General features: G+C 42.7%; 1 protein-coding gene across 1 annotated transcript in view; it reads right to left on the bottom strand.

Annotated features, from left to right (window-relative positions):
* Window positions 1-19397, bottom strand: part of LOC308324743 (carbonic anhydrase-related protein 10-like) — a 101158-nt gene that overhangs the window by 40784 nt on the left and 40977 nt on the right. The gene's annotated exons all lie outside the window — the stretch shown is intronic.

The following is a 19397-nucleotide window of genomic DNA, read 5'->3' as shown; positions in this document are numbered from 1 at the left end:
CTCCATCTATTTCCCCTTGCCTCCCTCAAATCCTTTCAACCATCCCCCTCTTCCTCCTCCTTCTCCTTCTCCCTCCATTCTCCTCTCCGATCCTCCCAACCTCAGCTCCTTCCTATTAATTTTCTCCATCCCAATCCGCCTTTCTTTTCATCTCACTTTCTCTCACTCCATATTCTTCCCCCTCACCGCCCGCCCGTCAATTTCTAACCACTCAAGCCAATCTGATCTCTACCTTCCTGCTCTGCGGTGCCCCTAGCTCTCTACGCCTGGCCCCTCCATCTCTGCATCTCTGGCACTGTTTTGTTCAGCATCATCATCTGTTCTCCTTTGTGGTTCCTGGAAGCAGTAAGGTGCAATGGACTCAATTACACGTGCTGTCTTCTCATCCCAGGTGTTACGGAAAAGCCCCATGGCATCAATGTTGTTGTTGTTGTGGTTGATTTTGTGGAGTTCCTGAAATCATTAACTTTTTGATGACTTAAACTATAAACTACAATACTGACTTGTAGATCAGTAGAGCCTGTACACCATATCCATAGTTGGTGTATACAACACTTAAGCCCTATACTTTCCTAATTTGTCCGCTAAGCAAAATATGCCGATCTAGAAGTTCAACATGTCACGATGCAACACGTTGTGAGCTTGTAGATCTGCTCATTTTGTATTCAAACTTAATGAATTAACCAATTAAATAATTACAATGTGCCCAAAATAGGGACACCAGGGTTAATGTGGTTAATTATTGCTGTCTTGGTACTCCACCCCACATTTCTTCCTGTGTCCATTTGTAACTCCACGACTATGAACCACGCTTGCCTCCGTCTAGGCTTGGATCGAATCCCACCTGTTCTCTCCTGTGTTTAATGCCGTGTTCACACGGGCAACTACAAAAGATGCAAAAATACAAAGCGACGCATCGTGTTTTCCGCCGAGTTGCTGATGAAGTGTTTTGCAACACACTTGTTGACTGAAAAATGATTAGATTTTCTCCCATTGCAAGCAAAAGTAGCGATTAGACCACATGAGTCATGACCACTTTAATCCTATATGCATCGGCCATTTGACAATAGCAAATCTACACGATCGCACTTTGTGAGCTTGTAGATTAGCTTGGACGAATACTGTTACAGTACATATTAATTTGGAAGTCCTTGCTTGACAAGAGAATGTTTAAGAACCACTGATTTAAACATTAGGAATAAATAACTTGAAAAAAGCCCATAAACCCTGCAACCACCAATATTTACAAGCAAAGTCACAAATAATAAGCAGACATGGCAACTCTACTGTCTCAGTAAAGGAATATAAATTGGGATGTAGTTCCAAGTAGAGTGCTTTGAGAGTTCATTGTGATGTCACATGAAAGAGTTATGAGCAGAAAGCTCAGATAAGCTGCCTTTCACTGTAACATTTAGGGCCTTTGTTCCCACACAACAGAGCTTTGCCCAAAAAAAAGGAGTTATGACTTGACATCTGTGTTTAATCTCTCGAAGCTTTAATCTGTCATTAATACTTATTTAAGTGAGTGAGTTTCTGAGAAAGGAATTGAGCTTTAAGAAGACGGACAGTCTAATCTAAACATTAAACGTAATGTTTATTGATTTTTCTTTACGACGTAGTATTCGTAAAACAATTATTCACATATATTTTTTCATATACACCCAAATGGCAGCACAAACTAAATCTAAAACAAAATCTTCAAAGAAACAACAGGATATGTCCATGAATACCAAACAAACTCGCTTAGTGAAGTCCAAGAACCTCTCCCATATCTTATAGAATACAGCAGGTTTCTTCCTAATTGTATATAGTTTAGTATGTGACAAACTGGTCGTTACATTCTGGACGGTCTAATCTCATGGATCCAAATACAAATCGCTGGTCTCTCAGAAAGAGTTCCGCTGTGGAACCACGTGTGTCATGAGCAATGAACCAGACTTGAACCCAGGATGATGCAATAATGTGACATCTCCGCTAATTGCACTAAACATTACTCCATTGGTAAATAAAATTAAAAAAATAATCTTTTGCCATTTTTCATGCTTTATCTAACTATAAATGCACCAAGTCTCTGTGTGTACGTCTGTAATCCACGTAACTCGAGAACCGTTAGCCCCACCGACTTCGAGCTGGTCTGTTCTGACCTCACAACACTCCATGTTTGGGCATGCCTGCCACAGAATTAAGCTGGCCTGTTCTGACATCCCAACACTCCATATTTGGGCATGGCTAACACAGAACTCCATATATACGATTAAAGGGACACAGAGGTGAGAGACACATACAGAAATCTGACATCATTCTGACGTCGGGCACAAAAGGGACACAGACATAATATCTGGGTGGGACATGCATTTCCAACTTGCATCATTCCAAGTAGACCAGTGCCCAACGAGCACCGGCGTAGAGGCCCCACGGGCACCCCAGTCCTAATATAAATGCACCACGTCTCTGTGTGTACGTGTGTACGTATGTCTTTAATCCATATAACTCGAGTCGAGAACCGTTCGCCCCACGACTTAAAATTTGACACACGCGTTCCACACCACCACAGGGAGTGCAGTGCCCGTGGACTCAGTTACTCAGTCACTTAGAATTATCTCATAGGTTCCAAATGACTGAATAATACGGTATTAACATCTCCATCCAGCAAATTAGATTTCAAGAGAAGCGTACCATTTTGAACTAGACATTCAATATGAACTTATTTGTTATAATAGCTTGGCCTTGCTCCCCAATCAAAGTTACTGTGTGGGCAGTTTGTGAACGAAGCCAGATAAATTGGCGTGTTCATTGTTGAAGCCACACTATACAGACTGGCTGGCTGCCTATGTCCTATAGTGTGGTGAATGATGATGGTCCTCATTTCCATTGGCCAAAGGGAAATTGTGAGCCTTAAAAGTACTTCTCCTATTCTTCACCTTTATAAATGTGTAGGGTGGCCATAGCTGAATGGTTAGAGAGGCCGCCAGGGAAGGCATAGTGTAGTTCCCAGATAGACAGACTTTTGATTCTGAGGGAAATTCAGTTGTCTTCATTGCAGCACCACAGTTCTGCAATGAAACAAAGATACATCTATCGTATGGGTATAAAACTACAGAATAAGTAGTGGCGCAGTCGGTATCGATGTCACCTCACAGCAAAAAGGTCGCCGGTTCGATTCCCATCGGGTACGTTGTGGGTGCTGGGGCCGTGTTCTCTCCTCCGCGTTATCAGTGCCGATACCCTAGGTGGGGTTGGTGAAAGGGCCTTTCTGTGTGGAGTATGCATGTTCTCCCCGTGTCCCCTAGGGTATAGGTACACTCACAAAAACATGCAGTAATCCTGGTCTCTATACTGCCTCCCCCTGGTCAGCTGGGGCGCCTGATGGAGGGGAAAGGAACTGGTAGGAATAACGTGTTCCTTCCACGTGCTACGTTCTACCAGAGAAACTCCCCCTGTCAGGTGATAAGAAGTGCTCACTCCTCGTGCATTGAATGAAGCATGAGCTCAGTTTCAGGGCTCTCCCCAGGTTGAAGGAAGCATGATCTCAATTCGGGGCTCTCCTTGCTTGGCAGGGGGAGAGTTGCTCCCATGATTACAGCTTTGGTAATTGCCACCGGGCAAAAATTGTGGGATTAAATAAATGTACCGGTAATAAACATTATAATAAAGACATTATAACCAAAAGATGAATTGAAAAATACGTTGCATGCATAGACCTTACCGTATATTTTCGACTACAAACTGCAAACTGCATGAGTTTCCCTTTCGATTTACTGAACACTGCCCAGTGCAGATGGTTAATTATGGCCAGAGGTGCTTCTGTTTTGTGATGTCATGCACTTGGCATCAAGGCTATGATGATTGGTCTACTTTTGATGTACATACAGGCAAACACTGTTCTAGATGTAATGTAGAGACCCGTGCGCATCAGCCGGCTTCTTCAGAATCTCCCAGAGCTCTCAGTAAATGGACAAACAGATCAATAAAAACACTTTATTGGGTAACTTCACTATCGAAAGACTAACCCGGCTTGGCCTTCGTCCATCCCGTAAGAATGCTCTATGTTGTCTCACTGCCTCTGGAATCAATGTGCTGGCATAGGAAAATAGTAAACAGCTGAAAGACGCTCAAAATACCGGAAGGGGGGCTTTAAGTCACTGTGACATGGTGATGAGTCTTGTCACACAACATTACAGACAACCAGATCTCCTTCTGTGTTTTATTCAGACGCTTTGAATGATCAATACCGTCTGATTATAGAAGCACGGCAATACACCACATTGATCTGTATTTTGAATCTTCTCACAGAGTAGGTTGTTTGTCTTCTTAAAGGGTGATTTCTTCCTTCTTACTCATGTTGACTCATTCAGTTGTTGTTTTTTATCTGGCCTTGCACTAAACATCTTACTTTGAGCATTATCATCAGTGTAAGGCTTAAAACTAAAAGACTATAAAGGCAGACATCAAGTCATAACAACTTTACTTTTAACGGAAACGCATCATTTTGTTTTCTGGGAACAAATGCCAATTAGAAAAATAGGAAAAGTTTTAATTTCATTCCGAAGACGGCATACTCCCTATCGGCACTCTGTTCATAACTTTTTAATGTGCTGTTGCATTGAAATGGATCCCTAATGAAGAAGTGAATACAATTTCTGAACCCTAATGAAGAAGTGAATACGATTTCTGTGGTAGTTAATGAGAGACTGTTTCCTCTCAGATGTGTGTGTGTGGGGACTGGAGTTCTGCAGCATATTTGGATGTGGGTGTGCACTGTGCGCATGTGGGAGAATGTGCGTGTGCACGCACATGATTATGAGGGAATTCAATTGCCTCTGTGCATGTGCATATACTCGCCTGTTTACTGAGGCATCCAAGTGTGTCAGAATGTATAAGTGAACAATCGTTATAGTGCGGGTTTTTTTACATGCGCACATGCACACCCATGTCTATGCACATTCACCTGTTGGCCTATATTATTGTTTATACAAGCAGCCATGTTTCTAAACGTATGTGAATGAAGGTGTTAAAAGCTTACAATTATGGAGCATGCTAGGGGTGTGTGTGTGTGTGTGTGTGTGTGTGTGTGTGTGTGTGTGTGTGTGTGTGTGTGTGTACTAGAGTCAGTTTACGTGGGCACAGGGTTGAGGTGGGATATGATTAATGAACTGTCACAGTTAAAACACACACACACACACACACACACACTGCTCTACACATGCCCGCTGACCCCCCCCCCCACACACACACACACACACAAAACTATTGTCGAAACTATTAGCAAAATGTCAGCATGCAGCCATGAAGAGGGTCATTTGTCATATTTGGAGGTGCTATCACAGGAGGACAGATAGGTCACACTGCCACTGATCTGAACCCAACAACAGCGGCCTTCATCGCTCCAACAATGACATGACTTGCTCAGATTATCAATGTTGTTAGAGTGTTGTTGTTTGCTTGTACGTGTAAGTGTTTGTGCTTTCAGTGCTATCAGCACAGAATGAGAGGCGTGAACCACATGATGAACAAGGTGGCTTTATCAGAGCAGACGGCTGCAAGCGTGAATTTACTTATTCATTGACTTGGGGTCGAGATGGGATGATGTGTGACGTGACAAAAGACTAGCACCAATAGCTGCTAGTTGTTAGCTGTTAACTGTTCCCAAACTTTCACATAATGACAAACGGCCCCCCCTATTGCGTAAAAAGAAAAGTAATAGCTACAAACTCAACATCGTGACGCTCTGTGAGCATGCAGATCAGCTATTTTTCTTACTTTTTTTAACAGATAATTTTGACAATAACATGCCCAAAATAGGGATGCTTTAAAGATGTTAAGCTGTCAGAATAATCATATTAATTCGCATATGTTTTTCCCCGGTACTTTTCAATTATCCCCTGTGACAGCTGCAGCAGCAGCAAACAGCAACTCAACACAACAACCAGAGAAAATAAAACCAGAGCAAATAATAAAGCAAAGCATTAGCCTATACTACTTGCAGGCAAAGGTTGTGACAGACAGGATCGGGATGACGGGATCAGTAACCATGCAATCGTTCTCGCTGTGCAACATGTTGTTGTGGAGGAGACGGAGTGACTGTCTGACGGACCAGCGGTTCATTGAGATGTCTCCTTCTCCTCCTCCCGGTCTCATATACTTTAAAAATGAACCCCTCTGTTTTACAAGTATTTTCTCTTTCAATTTCCGCTTCTTTTTGTACTCACACAGCCTGATCATTTTGGTATTTTAGACATGTTTGCGATCGAGTCAATACTACCTGCAGCGCTTCCTGTTCACTTCAGTCAGAATAGACCTCGTGTTTGAGCAAGGAGGACGAGCTGAAATTGGCCAGTAACCAATTTGAGTGGCAGCCGGGGCAAACGTGCTGGCCAAAACATGATGGCACCAGGCGGGCCCTCCCTCCTCCGAGGCGGCTGCTGCAGATCTGCTTCAGGAGCAGCCTAGGAGCGCATCTAAACGAGAATAACTGAGTCGCGACTCAGTTATTCTCGTGCCAGTTCCCGTGCGCTCCCCCGAACGAAAATAAAAGCCTTGGCTATGTTTGAGCCTCCTCTACCAACTGCCGCCCTAGGCCTTCTCTGCTTCTCTCCTCAGCGGGTTGAGCAATTTATCTCAACTTGCACACAGGCATGCACAAAATGAAGACCTGCATGCCCATTTTTTACTTCCCCAAAATGTAAGCTGTTTTAGAAATGTTGTGTAATCACCGAAGATTGAAAGTTCGGGCTTATGGGATCTGTCGTCAATCATGGTTACAGCCCCGGAGGTACTCTGTCACAAAAAAATACAAATAAAAATAATCTTATGCTGGTTTGTGGTTTACGGTATTTTCAGTGTCCCAAATCCCGGAAATGGTATGCCTCCCAGGCTAGAGATCGAGTAATAGACCTTTACCTTGATCATACATAACAAAAAAATCTGAAAATACTTTTAGTGCACACATCCCCGGGTAGTTATTGCGACGAAAGGTTGCAGTTAACTATGGATTCGTGCGTTTTTCGTCACTCAAAATCCCCATACATGGGGAAAGCCCCCATATTGTGCCCAGGTCTCGTGACATCACTATGTCATCATCATCCCCATCGGAAAATAAATCCCCGTTCATTTTCCTCAGACTTTTCAGAAAGTATTTATTTAAAGACGTTTACGCCACGGACATAGCCAACTCTTGTCGTGACAAATCATGACAACAAACACAATTTTTCGGGCTGAACAAATAATTAGAAAGAAGGTGAAAACGGCAGGTTACAACACTTTTTTTTCCCCGTTTTTCTTCTTTGTAATTATTTGTTTGGTCAAAAATATTGTGTTGTCATGATTTGTCAAGAGTTGGCTTTGTACGACGCTTATATGAGATGAGATGAGATATACTTTATTAATCCCCGAGGGGAAATTGAAGTGTTACAACAGCAAAGTGCATAGAAACTAAAAACTAAAAACTACTGGACAGACAGAGAAACACAAAACAGACACAAAAGGACATAATCACCCAAGACCAGGACCATATGCCATATGGGGGGGGGAGGGGGCAGTTCTTAAGCATTTGTATTTAGTAGTCTGATGGCAGTTGGCATAAGGTCTTTAAATACGTTTTGAAATGTCTATGGGAAAAATGCATTTGGAACTATTTCCTGGGCCTGGCGTCGTCATGAAAGGGGGCGGGACTGCAACGCTCTATTGTGCCCTGCAGGTCTCGTGACATCACTATGACATCATCAGGGATATTAAGCCCATATACGGGAATGTCCCCATATATGGTCACGCATTGTGATATCACGTCTAGTCACGTCTCCAAGACATGCTATATGTGGCCTTGAACCCTGGCCATGGGCCATGAACCCTATACGCCAGCGAAAGTTCTCAACAGAAAATTAAGTCCCGGCCCTACCTGGGCCCTCATCAAACGCTGTACACTCAAGAAACTGCCCCCGCTGCCACCCTTTGATCTCCATATATGGAGCTCACCTGTTCTGACATTCCATATGTTGATCTGACCTCATCACACCCTGTACACTCAATACACACTCCATATATGGCCATGCAGTGCACACGACCTCGAGTACAATTTGTTTAAAAAAAAGGTGTTAATTTAACTCTACAAATGGGCATTATGGGCCATTGTTGCATTGTCTTGCATTAGTATTGCAAAGAACAATAATGTATGTATTTTTTTCTTTACGGAGGCACGTACACTAGTGGAGATGAACTGCAGCAGTTCTGTAGTGAAAACAACAACACTTCAATAAGTTGCTGAGGTATAGAGAGGTTTGTGAACGGAGCTGCGGAGGTTTTTGTGAACATGTGTAGTATATGCGTGCAGTTTATGTGTGAATGAGTGAGTGGACGTGGATTTATTTGGAAAATGAAGTGTGTGGTCTCAACGTGTGAGACAATGGGTCTGTTTGTTTATGCTTTGTTTTTTTACTTCATTATAATTAATCTGAATCTGGAGGCAAATGGTGACTGAGGTGAGATGCATGATGGGACAGAGGGAGCCTCCACCAGTGGTCTACTGTGGAACAGTATCTAAAGCAGTGGGTCTCAAGGGGGGCTCCCGGGGACCCCAAAGGGTCTTTGTGGGGGTTCCAGGAATTTGTGCTATTTCCCCTCCAAAAAAGACTGGAATAAGCTTGAGACATTTTAACAGCACAAATTTTGTATGAAGGTCCTTGGCATAAAATATTTTCAGATGGGCATCCGCAGCGAAATACTTAATTTGGGGGCCCTCAAAAAAACGTCTAATACTGAGCCACATCTGTGAGCAAACATGTGCACGGTTTTGTTTGTGGACACGCAAACCAAATGAAAAATGCACTCCTGCATGCAGTTCAGGCAAAGATTGTCACATGCAATAGCAAGCTTATTCACACACACCCGCACGCACTCTCTGATTCAATGGCTCTCTTCTCTATTTCACACACCCTCAAACACACTCCACTCTCAAATGTACACACACACACACACACACACACACACACATAAAAACAGGCCAAAACATACTGCATTCAACACACAAGCTTGTCAGTCAGGACAGATGGTCGGGCTGTGTGCTCTCACTCAGCAGCTGCATGCCGGCATTAATCATAAAACAAGACTTAGGGTTTAACTCTTCCTACACTTTTCTCCACAAAGACCATACCGGCAGTTTATTTTATTTGAAGACTATTTAAACCGCAAACAAATTAAAACCATTAAGCATTACAGTAACTGTTTTGTTGTGTCGGATCTGGTCCAACTGCTTTGTATTTGTTTTATAACGGGCAGAAATTTGTACAATTTAGTTTGTACTCGGGAACAATTCAAGTTGACAATACGAGATATGCTCCACCCGGGACTTAAGCAATACCCTCTGTACTGTACTGTTGTCAGAGTACCCGTTGTATACCCATCTGTCTGTCCCTTGTATGCCCATATACAGTATAAGTAAGTGATGTGGTTCCTATAGGGAACTAGCCTATCTCCTGTCTCTGTAACGTGAGTCAGCTTAATGTACAAGTAAACCCGCTGGACGCTAGTATGTTGCAGGGCCTTACCCCCAATCTGACCCTTGATGCTAAGTGCCAAGCCCATATATGCAGATCTCGATCTGTTAGTCCATGCCCATACGTAGTAGTATGTAAATCCCTGATTTCATCCATCAGTATATGTCTATATAGACATGCCAACTGGTCAACTGGATCTCCATGCATATTGGTCGGATTACAGCCTACCGAGCTCCTCCAGGCACCTGACATACAGCATGTCTGTTATATGTAATAATTGTGGGCTATCAACCCAACTATAGATATATTTTTGTCTCATCAAAACTTTGGCACCGAACTACTCCTACACACTTTCACTTAGAAATATGTTCAGCTCACTGTGGAATTGCACGGGTGTACATGAACATTTGAAATATTTTGTAGTTTTTTTTAATTATAATGGAAGTCAATGGAAGATTTTGGTACATCACAACTTCTTAATATTTTCACCTGGGAAAAAAAAGTAAGAAACAGACCAAGGAGCCAGATTGCATGCCGAGTTGCTTGTGCCAGGATTCGATCCCAAGACCTTGTGGTTCAGAGAAAAGTGCTCTTCCTACTGTGCCACACTGCCACCCAGACACAAGAAACATTGTAAATTAACATTAAATGAACGTGCGATTTTTACACTACATATTTTGTTTACATCACCAGTTCACACAGGTCATGCTCTCCGATTTAATCCAAAGACCTAAGATGTGGGATGTATACATTTTGAGTTAAGACCATTAATATCAACCCATGTCCCTCTGCACTCTAGCAAAAAATAAGTACTAGCATATACAAGTGCTTACAATGCACAGTACAATTCTGAGGTACTTTTACTTTACTTTTGTTTTTATTTCTACACTACAATTACAGCATTTGACAGCTTTAGATACTTGTTACTTTGCAGATTTCATTATTAAAATACACAAATATGAATACAAAGCCCATCTACAATGCTATTTGCTTTCTATACACAGAGTGCTTTTGGCAATTAAAGTATAATTTGATGCTAAAACCTTTGTATATTACAAGCTCCAAAGCAGGTTTTCCCAATCTGATCAACTGGAGGCAAGTCTACACCCACACAAGTGACACAACACAGACATATAACAAGTCAAACTGAATTTGTACTTTGTATACAACTATTTTTAATCTTGAAGCGAGCCCACATTCTTTCTATAGGGACAATATTTTCTAGTGTACATGAGATCAAACAAATTGCAAGAAAAACTATTTTTATTGTGTGGTATCCCGAAAGACATACAAAGTCTTAATGAATAATCTGAAGGGAAAATACTGAAATCTGGACTGTCATCTACCAAAGTGACAATAATTATTTCATATTTGAAAGTATTATAGGACTACCACATTTTAGGGGTTTGTGGGGTTGAAATTAATCACACACACACACACACACACACACACACACACACACACACACACACACACACACACACACACACACACACACACACACACACACACACACACACACACACACACACACACACACACACACACACACACACACACACACACACACACACACACACACACACACACACACACACACACACACACACACACACACACACACACACACACACACACAATTTCCCCCTTAATGCAATTACTTTGTTATCTCTCATTCTCATTTTTGAGGACAAAAAATTGGTTTGATGTTTATTGCAATCTGTGTGTGGTTGACCCACATCTGTGGGTAAAATGCCTGGACTAATAAGCACCTACAGTACAAAACATTACAGCCCAGGCTACTCTCCATAGATCAGTCGTGATCCCACTGTGAGAGTTGCAGTAAAGCCAAGAGGCTGCTCCTCTGACTGTTGATGCCTGAATGCATTAAGCCTGATTTATACTTAGTTGTGCTCCGGTGTTGCACATCTAAAATATCCGATCTACAACCACACCACGTGCCGTAGCATGATGGCTTGTGAGCTTGTAGATCAGCTATTTTCGGTGCGCGACCCGATGCACACACAGGCATAAATCAGGCTTTATGACTCCACAAGAAGCCTGGCTATAACCCAATATTGTATTCTCCCCCACATTCCTGGACTGTCTGCCCTGCTCCACCGGCCTCTAATCTAATACTGCATGCACCCCCACCGCCCTCCCCTCGTTCACCCCAAGATACGCAAATCCCAGAGGAGCCGGAATTATGCTAAAAATAATCCATCTGACAGTTCGGAGAAAACCCTGCATTCGTTTACATTCGGTATAGCCAGAACACCACAGGAGAATTTAAGTTCTTTTTTAGAAGGACTGTGGGCACTCCATTCTCCTTTTTATTCTGTGTCATGAGTCATGACACACAGAAGCAAAGCTGGGAGGAAGACAGAATGAGGGGAGAGGCACAGGAGAGAAGGTTGTGGTGGGATTTAATCCTCAGCATGCATGGATACATGTGGCAGCAGAGGCAGCGGCGTATGGGCACAAGAAACACTTTTAAGCCCAAATCGCAACAAAGGGTCGGGTTGGGACCGACCCTTTATGTTTGTATGAAAACCTGAAGCAGAAGATTTGGGAAGGCCATGGTTGGCAGTGGCTCAGGGGTACAGCGGGCGTCTGGGAAGGGTTCCATTCCCAGATCCTCCTCATCTGGGTTGCGCACGCTTTTCCGACATACCATTGGACAGACATGCGGAAAACGAACGGATTAAGGTTGGCGAACATGCACTGTTCCGTGCTTGCGGTTATGGTTAGGTTAGGGTTTGAGGTAGGTTGTCGTTGTCGGACCAATATTATGTCAAAACTAAAGCCTGTACCCCCTCATGTCGCCCTCAGCGTGTGGGTTAATGGGTGGATGTACAGTAGTGCAAGATCAGAGTAAGTCAAATACAAAACAGAAAAGTCCTTCTGATTGAACTTTGCCACTCGATTTGCCACTCACTTTATGCATGTGCATATCCTCTATTTAAATTGCATGACATTAAGTGTCAAACATACTGTACATCTGCACAGTGTGAAGCATCTATAAAATAAATAAAGATGACAAGAATGGATGGAATAAGGAGCACTATGATAAGTTTGAAGAGGTGAGTTTTCAGGTTGCGGCATGGGGAGTGAAACAGCAGTCCTCCTGACTAGGAGAGGGGGGTGTCTAGAAGGCTTGGAGCATTGACCACAGTGTTTTAGGGAGGGGACGGACAGGTGTCTGGTGCAATAGAAATCCAGACCATTTGCCATTAATAGTCACTGTCAGTAGACGCCTATTTCTATGTTAGAACTCAGCAGGATGCCTGGATGTGAATGCTCTGAATACCGTGATGAGAACACTGCCACCTCCAACACACCAGAGACCTTTTTAATGACTCATCCAGAGGGGGTTACCTTACTCCAAGTGGTGCCTTGTTTATCAAAACCATCAGCAAAGATGATTTAAGCAAAAAGGATGATACAAACAGAAAGGACTGCTCTGCTAATAGGAGAGTTCTAGGTATAATGTCCCTGTTAAGAAACACAGTCTTGGTCACACTCACACTCACACTCACACACTCTATTTACACAAATTGGTGCTTTTAATATGACTAGCCCTTACCCGTTGTGAGATATTTGCCCCCCCTCTTGTGGCCGTGGGGGGTACTGCGCCCGGGCGCATTGCCCATCATGTGGTGATGTAAAAACAATATTTGTACAGTAAATATGACAGTTGCGTCTGTAAAAAGTAGCCTAGCCGGTTTCTGGGAGCGTGCAGGTGCTAATAGTGTGGCTCGGTCGGAGATAGACCACGGATAAACGGCTGTAAACGGCTGTTTTTATTCACTAATAAATTCATTATTAATCATTAATGTATCAAATCGAAAAAAGGGCTCCATATTCATATGGTCAATGCCTGTGTGAAAAGTGGGAGTGATTCGTGCAGCAACTTTGGAACGCATTTGCATGTATATTAATAAAACAACAACAACGCCACAAATTTATACTTCAAATAGGCTTTGCCATGGTCTTTCATTAATCCAAATGTTTCATTACCACGCGTATAAAACCTACATTCCCCCGGTGGGGTTGGATTATCACAGCCATGGCTCTCGCTGTCACAAAGTCCACCTCATGTGAACCACGGGAGCCAGTACTGCTGTGATGTAAGTGACAATGCCCTCCTCAACCTAACCCTAGACCTGGTGCACACACTTCTTATTTGGTTCACTGACACCGATTGGGCATTACCTACACAAGGACCTCTTATTAGATCAAACGGTGTCCTCTGTAATTCACACAAGCAGTGATTACTAACCACTGTACAAAGCCCGCAGCTGCCAGACTGATCACGTGCAGGGGTCATCACTATGTCCGTGCACGGACAATTGTTCCATGTACGGACATCTGTTTTACACACAATAATGATGTTTACGGTTATGGTCAATCAGGGCTATATTTCTTTGTGTTTCTGGTAAAACCAGAAGCCAGCATGGCGATGATCTGATGACCCCTGATCACGTTGTGGGATCATTCACAAGTTCCTCCACAGTGAACTTCTGGCAATGCCAGGCTAGGTTTCACAGCTACCCAACGGCAGTGGCAAAGGTGAGCACGGCAATTTGCTGGCTCCGCCTCCTGCTGCAGCGATGAAGGTGGCGGTTGTCTACCACTGCATACTCGCTGTTGGTGTGAATTCAGCAGGGGAGGCACGCGTTAGCCCCGACATCCCATTAGTCAGACTACGCGTGGTCGGTTAAGACTCACCCGTGGCTTCCACGTTTGATTATTCAGCAGCAGAGGATGGCGTGATATTTAACTTAAAAAAATGAATTTGCTCTTACAACTTGATTTGTATCAGGGACTTCAGCATGGAATGAAGGTTCCTGGCCATTTCATTTTATATCTGTACATGAATTTCCCACCAGTGAGAAATGTCTATTGTTTGTTGGACCGTTACGCCTGAATGACTGATGAATTTACAACATTTGTCGACTGGTTGGCTTAACATCAAACAATCATTTGACACTGGGCCTAATGCTACTGTACACAGTGGTGGAAAAATACTCAATTGTAGAAATAGTTTGTTAGAAGTAAAAGTCCTGAATTCTAAGTCAGTCTAGTCCAGGGGTTCCCAAACTATGGAACACTGCACCCCATAAAGTAATAAAAGGATAGAGACCGAACCGGAGCGTTAACCCCGCCCCCCGCTATTCATTTTGATGGAAGTTGCTCAGTGGTGTTTTTGAAGCACCCGGAAGACAATAATAACTCAATGGCTCGAGTGAGCGCAAGTTAAAGGAGCATTCAGTGATTTGGATGAATTGGAAAACCACCCGGTCTGCCCCGGTAACAAGATGTGCACATGCACGCACTACAGTGAGGGGGACACGCAACACGCACACCACAGCCCGCCCCCGCTCGATCATGATTGGTGGAAGGCCCCTCTTTATTCTGATTGGATGAAGGCTGGGCCACCTAGCCAAAAACGATTCTATAGTAGGGAGGATTATCACAACAAAACCAAAAATGTAGTGATAATTGAATTAAGTGAAATCACGTTACACACATGATGTCATAAACGCCCATCCACCTCCATGAACGTGCTGTAGTTCCACTTTTCGCCAGTAGGTAGTGGCAGCTTCAACATTGGCCTTACTGGGGGCTTGGTGCACCCCTTGTGGTGTGCGAACGCCCTCTAGGGGGTGCGTGACATGAAAAGGGTAATGGCGGTGTTATGGTGTTATTTAGCACAAACGTCAGAATCTGGTAAAACACTGTTGTAAGGAGAAGTATAGAGCAACTGCAGGAGTATACAGCAGCTGCATGTCTCTCAGTTCAGTGACATTTTGTGATTATTTGCCATAATCATATTAAAAATGTATAACTTTCGGCCAAATACAACAAGACTTGGCGTTGGGGGGGTGCCTCAGCTAGGTCAAGGGGTAAGAAGAGCAGAGCTTGCTGTGGTGGTCATTCATGTTCATATTTATTGTTATATTTATTGTCATGTCACTTATTGGTGCAGTGAATCACCTGCCCATGCAGTCGTCATCAGTCACGTGATGTGACGACTGGGTTAAAAGGGAGTTGTCACATACTGCCGATTATCACCTGATGAAGGCCGTTCACGGCCGAAACGTTGTGTCTTATTTATGGTGTATTGAATAAAAAGCAAACACCTTGGAGCAAACCTGTGTGCAGACTCTCCTCTCTTCACTGTAAGAAGAGGGGGTGCACGGCCAAATAAGTTTGGAGACTGCTCTTGTCAATACTTTTGCAAGTTTACTCAAGTGGAAGTAAAAGTGCAAAAGTAAAATTACTCATTGTGCAGAATGTCCCATTTCAAGTTTTCCTATGTAAAACAATCTTTTGAAAATAGCCGATCTATTGCTCAAAGTGTCGCATCGCAACTCATTCTGAACTTGTATATTGGCTATTTTCAAATGGCCTATGTAAATAGTGATGAAGTGGTTAATGTTTGTTTTGTAATAATAATCATAAGTAAAAAAATTCAAATAAATGTAGTGGAATACACTATTTGAATCCAAGATGTAGTGGAGTAGAATAAAAGTATTGAAAAATCTAAATACTCCAGTAAAGATTCCTCAAAATTGTGCTGAAGTACAGTACATGTGCTTAGTTACTTTACATCACTGTACTTGCACCAGGTCTAGTACATACTGTATCATGGCTCTGCTTCTATTTTACTCACATTTGCCCCTAAAATAGATACGTGTGAAGTTGTGAACTGGAACGATAATAAACACAGTGTGTGAGTACCATAATCCTTTCAATCCAAACGTAAACATGGCAGAGAGAGAGATGGCGAGAGCCAGCGCTTGCTTACCCTGTGTTCCTACTTGCAGGCACTTCACGATCACACTTACAGTGTTTTTTTATAGTCTATGGAATGCACTCAATTCTAGTGAAAGAATGTCACGCTTGATAAGATGACAGACATCCTTTTATACATAAAAGTGGACATATCGCTCCTGTTGTATAGCGAGTTTCGTGCTCATAGGATTTGATACGATTGGATGAACTGGTGTAGCCCCAGTCCGCTGTGTTGGCCTCCGCTGTGTCTCGGCAGTCAATCAGAGGAGAGACGGCGAGAAGCGCATGAAAGAGAGCGCATGAAACAGTTTGGGGGATCAAGGTGCCTGAATATTTCCTGAATTACATAATTACAGTTCGAACAGTTATTTTGCATTGCTCAATCGATCAATCGATCAACCTAGTGTCAGCCTAGTGTCCACTGACCAGGTATATCACAATAAAACACATTTCTTTATATTACTCGCACAGATTTTATCCATACTGTACATCACACACACATCGGTATACTATCTCTATAGTCACGTGTTCAACACAGATCTGTTACATTTTTCATTATTACTCCTACACATTTTGTCCAAACATCACAAATGCTATATATTATCCTGGTGGAGACATGTGCCCCAAGGGGCACTTTTCTAGTTTTCCAATGTAATTTTAACTTTAGAATATTTAATTCCAGGACCAATCCAATCCCAAACTTTTCCAGGACTGGACGTTCTTTCTGAATGTGTCTTTATTATACTTATTTTCTGTAATAATATGCACTCTGTGAAAAAGGTTAGGCCTATATATGATTGTAATTCAAAGGAGGGAACATAAAGAAGTGAGGAGCAGTATCATGACAGCCAATAAGTTGAATATAACACTTGGAACAGAATAACCAAGCAGAATAACCAGCCAGCGCACGTAAAGTGGAAGGGCGGGCAGAACTGACACAGCGAATGACCTCTGCTTAACCTAGCGCTTTAGCCGCAGAGATTGAATTTGCCAACCTGAGTATGCCCCTATACTTACAATTGCGTACCACCACTTACTGGCGAAGACGTCATTCCCCCAGCACTGTTAAGGCTGCCCACATTTGGCTTTTGCCCCCTGGCTGCGTTTCAAAGTTGGATACAGTGATTAACTGCTACATAAGGTCAAAAAGAGATATTACAGAACAAGTAGGGTAGGGAGCATTAAAGAGTGTTTAAATGTGTAGTGTAGTGTATTTGTAACATTTTAAAAAGGAAATAGTTATGACATGCGCACACACACACGCACACACACACACACACACACACACACACACACACACACACACACACACACACACACACAAACATTAAATCTTTTACAGAGAGAAGGCTGAGAGGGAAGCAGGCAATATCAGAGGCTGTGGCAGGCTTCAATCCTCGGTCAAAAGGGGCTTAATGAAGTTCTATAGTCATGGGTCTTAAGCACATGATTGGTGGGGGGAATTTTCTCACTTTCTCACAAGCATTCTCTCAAACAAAGCTATGGAGATGAAACAGCCAGCCAATGGCAGCTATCAACCCCTGACACAGTTATCCGTTAAGATATCTAGCCAGTCTGCATTTCATCAGGTCAATGACAGCCTTGAATGATAGCTAACACTAGACTGTGGTATACAGTATATACTGTATATAGGCCATCTGGGCACAACCATATGGCTACCGTGGCAACTCACAGTTGAGCTTTCAAGAAAATATCTACGATAAGATGTACATTTTTAATTTAGAGTACAATATCAATACTTTGTACAATACTTGACAGAATGCAACAACAGCGGCCTAATAGTACATATTAATTCATTCATTAAGTAATGTCATGTGAGGTTTTGGAAGTACTGTACAAGTTTGGAAGTATATTAAACACATGAACAGCAACTCTCCCAAATGTAACAACAAGACACGTTTCGTTCTCGTTAATATCTCGCCTTTATTCTCTCTTTTTCCAACCTAATCATGGAAAGGCTGAGAGGGAACCAGTGAGTTCGTATAAGAGATAAAGGAGAGAACACTATGGCGAGCTCCAATCCTCGGCCAACAGGGAGTCGGGACTATGCAGTTCTACAGGCTGGTGTCTTAAAGCACAGCATGCTCACTGGGGACATCTACCTCAGAATTCGATTGCATTTGAAAGCCTGGAGCTCAAGACGCAGTGAAGAAAACTGTAGCCTATTCATGCTGTATAGCCAAATCACATTAAATGCTATCTCATAACATTTTACATTTAGAGTAAACAATTCCCTCCTTGAGCAAGCACCGGTGATGGTGGTAAGGTAACTTGGGACATTTGGTTGGGTTGGGTCCAAATACAGAGAGAGATGGGGCAGAGTTGCACAGCAAATAATAACAACTATAATAAACAGGCAGGCAGGAGGCCAAGCAATGGTCTGAATGCTCTGTCTACAACAGTAAATTGCTATCACTCATATCGATTTAAATGTCTCCCTACAGAAGTCAGATATGTCTGTGAAAAGACATTGAATTTCACTCACCCAAACAGAAACTACCAATTGTTTTTCTATGGATCCATATCATGGACTGTTCACTCTGTTCCGTTGCCCTCTGGCAAAAGGTTCCACGGCATCTGGGACAGATTTTGCACGGTCCGTTTCCTTCCCTAAGCCATCAGACTTGTGAACTCTATGCAATATCCACTAACTGAGCTTTCTCCTACAATAAATTAAGGGCCATATTTTGACTAGGGTACCAGGCTGGGGGCCGAGTCCGCACGCACGAGGTCGAGGTCTTGTTGTCCCTGAACGCTTTCAATGAACGATCGTTCACGAATAACCCATTCATATTTTGGGTGAACGTGAACTGAACATACTATAGGTTATTTTTATTATATTGTGAACGAGTTAATTCTGGGCGTCCGTGAACGCTCTCTTACAGTTCACTTCGTTCAAGTCTATATGGTTCTATATTTTGACAATAGCTCACAGCAACGTATTGGGGGAAAAATAACTACAATAGTTCATTTTTGGAACTTGTTGAATGGAAAAATGTTGAATGATGAACTATTTCGTTTGGTGAACTGTGAACTGAACTAGTTCATGTAGAAAGTTAACTTTCCCGTCCTGAAGGGGCATGTTTT

The sequence above is a fragment of the Protomyctophum bolini genome, assembly GCF_963924005.1.
Source record: "Protomyctophum bolini genome assembly, chromosome: 11".
Classification (NCBI taxonomy): domain Eukaryota; kingdom Metazoa; phylum Chordata; class Actinopteri; order Myctophiformes; family Myctophidae; genus Protomyctophum; species Protomyctophum bolini.
This window is presented reverse-complemented; position numbering and strand designations above follow the sequence as displayed.